Below are 12719 nucleotides of genomic sequence, written 5' to 3'. Positions count from 1 at the left end.
GCTACACTATTAGGAGGAAACAAGACGTGCAGCACGTACTGATTATCCTCAGGCTCCTTTAATTGGATATGGTGTTGATCCTGCTATAGCTGAGAGGTGAATGTGAGCCGTCGGATCAAAGAGCAGTGGATCCAACGGTCGTCACACGTGAAAGATGCGTGGACGATAATGTGCAAGAGACGTACAGGTAGGCGGTAAGCGGTATTCCCCGCACCGCCCACTGAGGTTCGGTGGTATACGTACAAGGGCCAGTGATCCCATCAAAATGCAACATGTGGAAGATGAAAACCATCACCCCTGCAGGTTAGCGCGTATGCAGGTTTCGGCGAGGAAAGGTGCGACTATCGTCCGATCGTGGCGTGGTTTGATCGAACAGTGAAGAGATGCATGAGGTTTAATGTGAAAGCAAAAGGTCGTAGCGACACGGGAACCGTTGGATGAGGGTGATCAACGGCTGAAATTACGAATGCGACAGAGGCTAATATGGGCGCGATTACGTGGGTTTTTGGAATAAAACAGTGGAGGCGGAGAAGTAACGCAGAGGTATTACGAGAGGAAAATTTCCTGAAGAGCAAAGCACAGGAACGATGGTCGTGGAAGAAATCACTAAGCGAGTTGGAAACATGGATCTGAATGATGTTCACAAGAAAAACAGGATTCAAGTCTCCAATACCAAGAAGCCGCTCTTCTTCTATGTCAACCTCGCCAAGAGGTATATGCAGCAACATGAAGAAGTGGAGCTATATGCTTTAGGAATGGCCATTGCCACAGTGGTTACTATTGCTGAGATATTGAACAACAATGGTCTAGCTGTAGAAAAGAAAATCTCAACATCTACCATTGATATGAGAGATGAATCAGGAGGTCGTCCCATCCAGAAAGCAAAGGTTGCAATAATACTGGGAAAATCAAAGCAGTTCAATGATTTGATGGCTATTGTTGCTGAAGAGAGGGAAGTTGAAAGATCAAGCAAGTCAGAGGAAACGACAGCGACTGAGGAGGAAGCCTAAGAGAAGATGTAAGCGGAAACGAATGGACAAAGGCATGGGAATGTATAAAATAGTAGAAACAGAGAATTGTTGGTGCGGTTATGGTGGTGAAGAACCTGAGGGTGAGATAGTAGAAGCAGCAGGGGGCAAAAGAGGCAGAAAAAGCAGCGAAGGTTGTAGAGGTAGCAGAAGCAGCAGAGGCATGAAAGCAGGAGCGAGACAACCTCAGCTGAATAGAGTGCAATAGCATACCTATTTATACGAAGGTTGGGTTGGAGCCCAAGAGGTTGGAGCCTCAGAACTGAAAAGGACTAAAGTCATTGGGTTAGGTGCTCCTAAGTGCAGAACCACTGCAAAACAGAGTTGGTGCTCTGGAGGTTGGAGCCTCACTGAAGTCCAAGTTGGAGCTTGGCAACTATTCACAATCAGATTTATACTTATATTGTTTTATTTCTTTGCACTATCTTGAGTTTTAATAAAAGCATTAAATTCAGTTGTTGATTTATGTGTTCTGTGTATACATATACATATCTATATAGGTTGTTGGCAATCACTAGAACAATTAAAAAAAATAGTAAGAAATATTGATTCACCCCCCCCCCAGTATTTCCAACAATTGGTATCAAAGCAGGCTTCTTCATACTAGCCTAACAGCGTAAAGAAGGATCTGCAGCCATGATGAGAAACCACGAAGCATCAAGAAGACCTCCTTTGTTCGATGGCACTAACTTTGGTTTCTGGAAGAAGAGAATGACTTACTACTTAATGTCCCTTGGACCTGAAGTCTGGCATTTTGTTCAAAATGAATACAAAACTACTTCCACTCTTCCAACAGACCAAGACGAGAGGAAATCCTACATCGCAAATGCAAAGGCCATGAACTCCATCACTAGCGGAATCACTGATTCTGAGTTTACAAAAATCATGCACTGTACCTCGGCCAAAGAAATGTGGGAGAAGCTAGTTGGCTTGTACGATGGAGACTCAAAAGTCAAAAAGGCAAAGCTTCAAACTCACAGAAGACAATTTGAAAGGATGGAAGATGAAGAAGATATTGCAGCATACCTCCTCTGAGTAGCTGAAGTGGTAAATTCCCTGAAAGGATTGGAAGAAAAATTTGAAGAAAGTACCATTGTTCAAAAGGTATTAAGGTCTCTTCCAGACAGGTTTGACTCCAAAATAAGCGCTATAGAAGAAGCAAAGGATCTAGATACCCTCAAAATGGATGAACTCTATGGAATTCTCACTGCCTATGAAATGAGGAAAGGTGGCCCAAGCTCCAAAGATGCAGCATTCAAGGCCTCAAGGTCAAAGAAGTGGAAAGAAAGGAATGACTGTAGTGATGAGTCAGATGTGGAATTCGAATTGACTCAATTTGTACGAAAGTTGAAGAAAGGATCTAAGCTTAAAGGAAAGTATCCTCTTATCTGTTTTAAATGTGGTAAAATAGGCCATTATGCAGCAAAATGTCCTCATAAACATGACAGTGATGATGAAGGAAATTATAAAAGAATGGCACATAAAAAGAAAGGGTTCAATAAGAAAAACTTCTTCTCCAAGCAAGATGAGTCTGATGAGGATGAGTTTATGGTCATCAAAAGGAAATCAGATGAGGAAAGCGATCATGATGAAAGCCAAGAATCATTATTCATGGCAATCGCAGATGATGATGACTCAGGGCTGGAAAGAAATGTAGATGAACTGTTAATAAGTGTCATTGAAGAAAATGAGAAACTACGGAACAAAATCATTTCTCTCAAAGTGGAAAACGAGGAAATAAGAAGGAGAGAAGACCTCTTGGAAGCAAAGCTTAAAGAAAAGGAAGAGACTTGTGAAGAACGCGAGACCGAAATAGTGTCTCTGAGAAAGGAGTTGGAGCAAATTAAAAAGGGCTGTAAAAGCTCTCAAATACTTGAGACTATTCTGAAAATCAAAAACCTCAACATGACAAGTCTGGAATAGGTTTCAAAGGAGAATCCTCAAGCACTAAGAATAATGCGAAACACTATGCCGATGCACTTTCCTGCAATCCAAAAGATGAAAAGTGCACCCCAGATCCCAAGAATGAAGAGAAAATTACTCCAAAGAAGAATGTGGAGTCGAATCATGGACACTACAGTAAATACAAACCTGTACTCCACCAGGGGCCCATCGCAAATCCAAAGAACGAGGGAGGAGTAATTCCCAGGAATGAACTTGACTCAAAACGTGGTTGCTTCAACAAGTACAAAACCATCTTTCTTGGACACTGCTTTCACTATAAAACCTTCGGTCATCAAGCCAGACATTGTATGGCTTGCAGAAGTGAAAAGACAAAGCTAAAGGATAGAATAATCAACTCATATGCCCCCAAAAGGCAAGTAAAAATCAAAATATTTAATTCATTTGATCCCTTGACCAAATTTGATCTGATTTTCTCTTTTTGATACAATAATGGACACTATGAACAAGACTGCCCACTCAAAGGAAGAAAGACGAGTAGCAAGAACTCCAGCATGGACAAATGCGGCATGGCTCTATATGCTCAAAATAATGGAAACCAGTGGTTTATAGATAGTGGGTGCTCTAGACACATGACAGGAGACAGAAGGAAGTTTGTCTCACTGAGAAAAAAGGAAGGGAATGTGTCCTTTGGAAGCGAATCTGGCAGAATTTCAGGAAAAGGAACAGTTACTCTAATCAATGGAAAAGGAAAAGCTCAAGATGCTCTGCTGGTTGATGGACTCAAACACAACCTCTTGAGTGTCAGCCAAATCTGTGATCAAGGACATAAGGTTGTTTTCAGCACCAAAGACTGTGAAATAAGGAACTCTGCCTCAGGGAAACTTGTGGCAAAAGGAGTGAGGAAACCAAACAACATTTACATTCTGAACAAGATTCAAGAAAATAAATGCTACCTAAGTCAGACAGATGAGAGTTAGTTGTGGCACAAGCGACTTGGACATACAAGATTTGAAAATCTGATCAATATCAGCAAGATCAAAGTTGTACAAGACATCCCAAGGCTGTTCAAACCAAATCAAGCAGTATGTGGTTCATTTCAACATGGAAAGCAGACCAGAATCAGCCACAAGACAAAGGAACACTCTAGATCGAAGCCCTTAGAGATCATCCATGCTGATGTATGTGGGCCAACTAGAAATCAAGCACTCCAAGGAGAAAGGTACTTTGTGTTATTTGTTGATGATTATACTAGAATGATGTGGATATATTTCATAAAGTATAAATCTGAAACTTTTGAGTGTTTCAAGAATCTAAAAGCCCTTGTAGAAAATGAAAGAGATTCAAAAATTAAGTGCCTCAGAATAGACAAAGGAGGATAATTCACATCAAACTAGTTTAGTGAGTTCTGTAATATTCATGGAATTAAAAGGGAATTCTCAGCTGCCAGAACACCTCAGAAAAATGGGGTAGTTGAAAGAAGAAACCGAACAGTCCAAGAAATGGCAAGAACTATGCTATTAGCAGTAGACTTACAGCCTAAATTTGGAGAGAAGCAGTAGGGACAGCTATCTACACACTGAATTGAACTCAATTAAGACCAAATTGTGATAAAACTCCTTATGAGCTATGGAAAGGAAGACCTGCTTCGGTGAAGTACTTCAAGATCTTTGGAAGCAAGTGCTTCATAAAAATAAATGATGGTTCACCAGGAAAGTTTGATTCTCGGGTTGATGAAGGGATATTTCTTGGATACTCTACACGAAGCAAGGCTTACAAGTGCTACAATTATTGACTGAAGAAAATAGTGGAAAGCATTGATGTAAAGGTTGATGAAGATCTTCTAGTAAAGGAAACTGAATAACATGAAGATGAATCTCTCATTGAAGAAGAAGAACCTAAAGAAGAAGAAATAGATGAGGAAGAAGAAGAAGAAGAAGAGGAAAGAGAACCACCTAATACCCCTTCTAAGACGAAGTATGTCCAAAGACACCATCCAGAAGAGCAGATCATTGGCGATAAAGATGAAGGTGTGCATACCCGAAGAAGGATAACAATTACACCCAAGAGAAAATTCATTGCCATCCTATCTATGATGGAACCAGAAACATTTTCAGAAGCAAGTAAGGATCCTCATTGGGTAAAAGCCATGGAAGAAGAAATGACCCAAATTGAGAAGAACAAGATATGGGAGCTGGTACCTCGTCAAAAGGACAAAAACATATTAGGAACCAAATGGGTGTTCAAAAATAAAATGAATGAGGAAGGACAGGTTATCAGAAACAAGGCAAGACTTGTCTGCAAAGGCTATTCACAAATTGAAGGAATTGACTTTGAAGAGACATTTGCACCAGTGGCCCGTATGGAAGCTATCAGGATGTTCTTGGCATTTTCTTGCTCAAAAGGATTCAAAATCTATCAAATGGACGTGAAATCAACATTTCTAAATGGGGAACTCAAGGAGGAAGTCTACATGGAGCAGCCAGAAGGTTTTGATCTAACAGCAGGAAAGGACTTAGTTTGTAAGTTGAAAAAGGCTTTATATGGGTTGAAACAAGCTCCTAGAGCTTGGTATGCAAGACTGGATCACTATCTACAACAACAAGGCTTCAAAAAGGGAGTGGCTGGAAGCAATCTATACATAAAGACAGATCAAGGTAAGTTACTAGTTGCTCTTGTTTATGTCGATGATCTGATTTTTGCTAGTAATAATGATGAAATGAGCCATGAATTTTCTCAAAACATGTCAAAAGAGTTTGAGATGTCAATGATAGGAGAGTTGTCCCACTTCCTTGGACTTCAAATATCTCAAACTAGAGCAGGATTGTGTATATCTCAAACCCAATATATAAAAGACATGCTCAAGAAATATGGAATGGAGGATTGTGCACCCATGAGCACATCTATGACCACAAACTGAAAACTGAGCAAAGATGATGACTCCCTCTAGTATATGCAACTCATTACAGGTCAATGATTGGAGCCCTTCTATACTTAACAGCTACACGACCAAACATAATGCAAGCAGTAGGAATGGTGGGAAAATTTCAATCTACTCCCACACAATCCCATTTATTAGCTGTAAAAAGAATTCTCAGATATCTGAAGGGAACTTCTGATTTCGGTCTTTGGTACCCAAAGGACTCAACACTAACTGTAACTGCATACACAGATGCTGATTGGGCTGGAAGTATAGATGATCAAAAAAGCACTAGTGGAAATGCATTCTTCCTAGGAGACTGTTTGGTATCCTGGCTCAGCAAAAAACAGTCATTCATATCATTATCCACAGCAGAAGCTGAGTATATTGCTGTAGCAGACTATTGTTCTCAGATACTATGAATGAAGGAAACTCTAAAAGATCTCAACATATGTACAGATCAACCAATTTCCGTCTATTGTGACAACACAAGTGCTATCAGTCTCAGCAAAAATCTTGTGATGCACTCAAGAACCAAACACATACCAATCAAGTATCATTTCCTCCGTGAACAAGTAGATGAAAAAAACATCTTCCTGGAATATATCAGTACTAAGGAGCAGATAGCTGATATTTTCACAAAACCTCTTCCTCGAGAAGAATTCAAACATCTGCATCAAAAGATGGGGGTTATTTCTTTATCATCACTCAAGTTCATTCATAAAGATGTAGCAGGACGGGGGGAGTCCATATGCATCCCTTTACCATTAATGTCAAAGAGGGAGAAAGCAGAAGAATATTGCCATCAATAACAAAGGGGAGATTGTTGGACACAAATTGTCATTGATGCCAATATGGCAATATTCGAGGAGGAAATAGAGATGAGAGGAGCAGATAGAGCCAAAGAAGAGGAACTACGTCGAGAGGAGCTCCTAAGAGAGGAACTGCATAGAGAGGAACTGCGCAGAGAGGAATTACGCAGAGAGGAACTGTGTCAAGAAGAAATGCGCCGAGAGGAATTGCTGAGAGAAGAAATGCGCAGAGAGGAATTACGCAAAGAGGAATTGCGTCGAGAAGAAATGCACCGAGAGGAATTGCTGAGAGAAGATATGCTACGCTATCATGAGGAAGCAAGATGTGCAGCAAGTACTGATTATCCTCAGGCTCCTTTAACTGGATATGGTGTTGATCATGCTATAGCTGAGAGGTGAATGTGAGCCGTCGGATCAAAGAGCAGTGGATCCAACAGTCATCGCACACGAAAGATGCGTGGACGATAATGCGTGAGAGACGTACAAGTAAGTGGTAAGCGGTATTCCCCGCACTGCCCACCGGGGTTCGGTGGTATACGTACAAGGGCCAACTATCCAATCAAAATACGACATGTGGCAGATGAAAACCGTCGCCCCCTCAGGTTAACGCGTATGCAGGTTTCGGCGAGGAAAGGTGCGATTGTCGTTCGATCGCAGCGAGGTTTGATCAAACGATGAGGAGATGCACGAGGTTGAATGTGCAAGAAAAAGGCCGTAGCGACGCGGGAACCGTTGGATGAGGGTGATCAACGGTTGTGATTGTGAATGTAGCAGAGGCTAATATGGGCGTGATTACGTGGGTTTTTGGAATAAAACATTGGAGGTGGAGAAGTAATGCAGAGATATTAAGAGGGGAAAAATTACTGAAGATCAAAGCACAGGAACGATGGCCGTGGAATAAATCACTAAGCAAGTTGGAAACATGGATCTGAATGATGTTCACAAGAAAAACAGGATTCAAGTCTCCAATACCAAGAATTCGCTCTTCTTCTATGTCAACCTCGCCAAGAGGTATATGTAGCAACATGAAGAAGTGGAGCTATCTGCTTTAGGAATGGCCATTGCCACAGTGGTTACTATTGCTGAGATATTGAAGAACAATGGTCTAGTTGTAGAAAAGAAAATCTCAACATCTACCATTGATATGAGAGATGAATCAAGAGGTCGTCCCATGCAGAAAGCGAAGGTTGAAATAATACTGGAAAATTAGAGCAGTGCAATGATTTGATGGCTACTTTTGCTGAAGAGAGGGAAGTTGAAAGATCAAGCGAGTCAGAGGAAACGATAGCGACTAAGGAGGAAGCCTAAGAGATGGTGTAAGCGGAAATGAATGGACAAAGGCATGGGAATGTATAAAACAGTAGAAACAGAGAACTGTTGGTGCGGTTATGGTGGTGAAGAACCCGAGGGTGAGATAGTAGAAGCAGCAGGGGGAAAAAGAGGCAGAAAAAGCAGCAAAGGTTGTAGAGGCAGCAGAAGCAGCAGAGGCAGGAGAGCAGGAGTGAGACAACCTCATCTGAATAGAGTGCAGCAACATACCTATTTATACCAAGGTTGGGTTGGAGCCTAAGAGGTTGGAGCCTCAAAACTGAACAAGACTGAAGTCATTGGGGTAGGTGCTCCTAAGTGCAGAACCACTGCAAAACAGAGTTGGTGCTCTGGAGGTTGGAGCCTCACTGAAGTCCAAGTTGGAGCTTGGCAACTATTCACAATCAGATTTATACTTATATTTTTTTATTTCTTTGCATTGTCTTGAGTTTTAATAAAATCATTAAATTCAGTTGTTGATTTCTATGTTCTGTGTATACGTATACATATCTATATAGGTTGTTGGCAATCACTAGAACAATTAAAAAAAAAAAAGTAAGAAATATTGATTCACTCCCCCCCCTCAGTATTTCCAACAAAAGCTCCCTTGCACAAGGGTTCAAGGGCAATGCCCTACAAAAAAATTGGGTGGTTTTTTGCTTATGTTTTTGGGGATTTTTAGTACATGATTTCTATATAAGCGGTTTTGTGGTGCATGGTGATTTTTCCCGTGATTTTGTAGTTTCAAGTAAGGATTTGTGGTTGTGTTCTCACCTAAGGTAAATGGATCGGAATTTCATGAATATCGCGGGATAAGTTTTTTAATAATGTACAAAAGAATACATATTGAAAAATATTTTTGGTTTTCTTGGTTTTGGGTTTCCAAGATGAAATATGTGTTAGTGCGTGTGTTTTCCATTTCATATTTTATAATTTAATAACGAATATGTTTGCAACAATTAATTATACAGGGTTAAAACCTACATTTGGTATCAAAGCAATTTTGGCTTCAAGGGGACACCTTTGGGGCTAAGGGGTTTGGCCTAGGCCTGTGGTAGACCTTATTATAGTGGGAGATCCATGAAAGTAATTCTTTTGGTAAAAAGGAACTGGTGAGTAGTTCAAAGATAGAGATTGAGAAATTCAATGGGAAGAGTTTTGAGTTGTGAAAACTCTAAAAAAAGGAATTGTTGGTGGACAAAGATTAGTGGATCGCTGTTGATCCACATGTTGCAACAACATGGATTTCAACAGAATATCGGAGCAAATTCAATCAAAAGGAAAAAATCACAATACAATTATGTCTGTCAAATTTAGTATTATTGAATGTTTTAGGGGAATCTACAACAAAGGCTTTGTGGGACAAGTTAGGGGCCTTGTATCATTCTAAGTACTTAGTGAACGAATTGTTCGTGTGGAAGAAATTTTATAACTAGAGGATAAAGGATGGAAACTTAGTGAAAGAGAATATGAATGCCTTCAATACAATGTTAAGTCAATTATTATCTATTGATATTAAGATTTCAAATGAAGATAAGTGCATCAGTTTGTTATGTTCTCTACTAGACCCATTGGAAAGTATAGTTATTTTCGTAGGTACTAATGCAACTGCTTTAAATTTCGATGAAATAGTCTCATCCTTGTTATCAGAGGAAGTGAGACAAAAAAAGGTTAGTTTATGTAGTAACAGACAAGTGTTCTAGTCTCAGATATGTCTAAGAGGCTAAGGACCATGATATCTCCAAAAGTAGAAAAGGTTTCACTAAATAAGACTTGGAGATGCCTTAATTGAATTAATTAACCATAATCTAATTATTTCCTAAGTCTAACTTAGGAAAATTTGTTAATTAAAGTTAATTAATTAAGGTAATCCAATTTTTCTCTAGAGAATTTATTGATAGAGTCAAAAAGATCTAAGCCATTGATCGAGATTAGATCTTGGCCATTGGTTACCAAACAAACATTATAAGAGCAAGTTGAGGGCTTGGAGAAGAGGTATTAGAGAAGATCAAAGTCGAGTAGTTCGACTACCCAGTTGCAAGTATTCAACAAGGGTGCAGTTGAAGCTAGGAAAAGCATCAGAGTGAGGGATCGACAAATATTCTAAAGGAAGATTTCCTCAGTATTTTCAATGTCTAGGACACAAAAAGAGGGAATTTGAATTATCTACAGAAGAGGCCCAATAAAGCATTGTGAATTAGCCAAAAACCCAGTGCAAGTTGTTGGAAGAGATCATTTTAATTGTCAGTTTCCATATCAATATCCTAGAGGTAGAGTGAATTGATACCATAGGAAGAGGGATGCTAGATGTCTCACCTAGAGGCAGTGTCAGGGTTGTACAAATTTATCTGTGTAGGCATTGTGCATTTCTCGACTGCAGAGTGAGCAACAGGGAAGTGTTAGTTTTCCAGAGAGGGTCGGATCATTTGCAGAGGGAGACAAGGGTGTTTTCTAGTTAATTTTTCCAGTAGAAGATTTCCGGAGCCTTGCCATATCTCATGCGCCCCAACCTCTCCACCAAATTTCATGGCTAGAGCACATCCGATGCTACCCCAAATCAACACTCCCTGTTAGTGAGGAGGGTGCTCTAGCAACACTCCTCATTGAGTATTACTCTGATCATATGGCATCGGTACTTGTGCTACTGTTAGGCCTTCCTGCCCAACATCCTCTGCATTGCTGCCTCATGTATTGTTGCCCATGGTTCTACCACTGCCACTACTGCATCTGTACGACAGCTCCCTCTGCATTCGTGCTATTGCTGGTCCTTTCTCCCAACACTGCATCTGCACTATGCCTCCTCTCATCGTGCTGCATCGTGCTGCCCACTGATGCCTTGCAACTCAGTTACTAAGAAGTAAGTAACTAATCTCCCAACTGACCTCCTTGTTGGGCTAGAAACACCCACTGATGTTGAAGCTCCCTCTGCCACTGACAAGTGCTCCCTCTCTCTGACCTCTGCACTACTACAAAAACTCCCTGCATCTCGCACAGTTGCACACCTGTCTGTGCCTTCATGCACTGGTGCAACACTCTTGTGCCTCTCGCACTGCTTCAGCTTGCTAGCTCTGCGGTGTCTCAGGACTCCTACATTGTAGCTCTCTCTGCCACTCCATTCGCATCAATCTCTACCTACTCAGCCAGCCCTGCTACACCTCGTCGAGGCTCCCGTAGCAAGGTCTAATCCAAGAGGTTGGGTACCTCAAGGATCCTTCCCCTCATCGCCTATAGTCCACTTGACTACAACTCGATGTCTCCCCACTTCCGCTCAAGTGGTGCGTGTGCACTCATGGCACAGTCATCATTTGTCAAAACTTCCTTCTTTGCCCATGTTGGCGCTGCCTTAGTCTTGGAAGACTCTCCCTTACTCTTCTTCTTTGGGCACTGGGTCACATAATGACCCATCTCCCCACAATGGAAGCACTTGATCTTGTAAAAATATTTCTTCTTCCGCTTCTCCTGCTTTCCCTCAGATGCTAAGGCCACATCATCCTCCTCCTGCTTGACCTTGATCCCTTTGCTTCTGCTACCTGTCTTTGACTTTCATCTAATCTCTTCCTGGCGAAGAGCTGCCCACATCTCGTCTCAAGGTAGGAGAGTCCCTTTGCCCAGGAAACTCTAGACAAATACTTCCCACTCTTCTGAGACAGCATTCAGGGTTGTCCTCACCATAAGCTCTTGATCCAGATTCGCTCCTATAGCAATCAACTGGTCTCAAATCTCATTTAGTCCTCCAAGGAAGTTGTCAATCAATTGACCCTTCTTCATCTGATACGACCTCAACTGATTCTCAAGTAGCATTCTTCTCTGCACAAAAGTATGTTGGTACAGGTTCTTGAGAGCCTCCCACATCTCAACTATCATTTCCTTCTCGGTTATATGTGGTACCACATGATCCTTGACCCCATCAAGAATAATTCACTTGGCCCTCGCCATTGCCTACTCATACTTATGGTTATCATTGGGGTCGACTAGGATAGCTATAACCTTCAAGGTGAAGTTCTTGACACAATTCCTGTCAAGCACTGATAAGATTTTTTCCTTCCAGACTGCGAAGTTCGATGCTCCGTCTAGTCTATCCTGGCCTCTTACCCTGTGTAGTGCCATGAGGCTCCTCTACTTCCTTCATGGAAGTTCTCTGTCTGACTCCTATGAGTCTCTACTTCCTATCTGGAAGTTCTCTTCTGGACTCCCTCTGAGTCCTAATTTCCCTCCTGGAAATCCTTCTACCACTTGTCGAGATGCCCCCTACTCTTATCGTCTTGTGCAACTACACTAGTGATCTGTGTTCCTTGGCTAGAAACCTCAATAACAACTCCTCTAGTCTTGCTTTGTCAGGTATTGTTCTGACTACAGTGCCTCACCAACTCCACTCTACAATATTCCTGCAGCCTTCTAGACCCCAGCAACTGCCTCTTTGTGAACTGTGGTAGCCCCTCTCTACCTCACGTTGGATCTGTGTCACCCTAGATGGGTCTGTGTCAGCCCTGGGATGCCCTACGTCAGCGCTCTGGCCCTCTGTGTCAACGGTTCTGGCCTCTCTGAGGCTCTGCGAAGTTCCTGACTTCTTATGCGTGGCTCTGGCTGGCTCTACGTCACACTTCCTTGGCTTCTGTGTTGCTAGAAACAACTTATGTCACCTCGGGGCAGTTGTTTTCTGCTGCTATTGCTTCAATTGGCTGATGTCTTTTAGTCCTCCTGTGATCTACAATCACGCTCTGATACCATGTTGAAGTTTCTAAGTTTACT

General features: G+C 41.6%; 1 pseudogene; it reads left to right on the top strand.

Annotated features, from left to right (window-relative positions):
• The first annotated feature begins 587 nt into the window (after nt 1–587).
• LOC149148109 (uncharacterized protein At2g34160 pseudogene) lies at nt 588–1010 on the top strand (annotated as a pseudogene).
• Nucleotides 1011–12719: the final 11709 nt, after the last annotated feature.

Source organism: Pinus tabuliformis, chromosome 9, assembly GCF_031772625.1.
Source record: "Pinus tabuliformis cultivar Carrire ecotype Pingquan chromosome 9, CPIR1, whole genome shotgun sequence".
NCBI lineage: Eukaryota > Viridiplantae > Streptophyta > Pinopsida > Pinales > Pinaceae > Pinus > Pinus tabuliformis.
The sequence above is the reverse complement of the archived record's forward strand: the minus strand, read 5'-3'. Positions and strand labels throughout refer to the sequence as shown.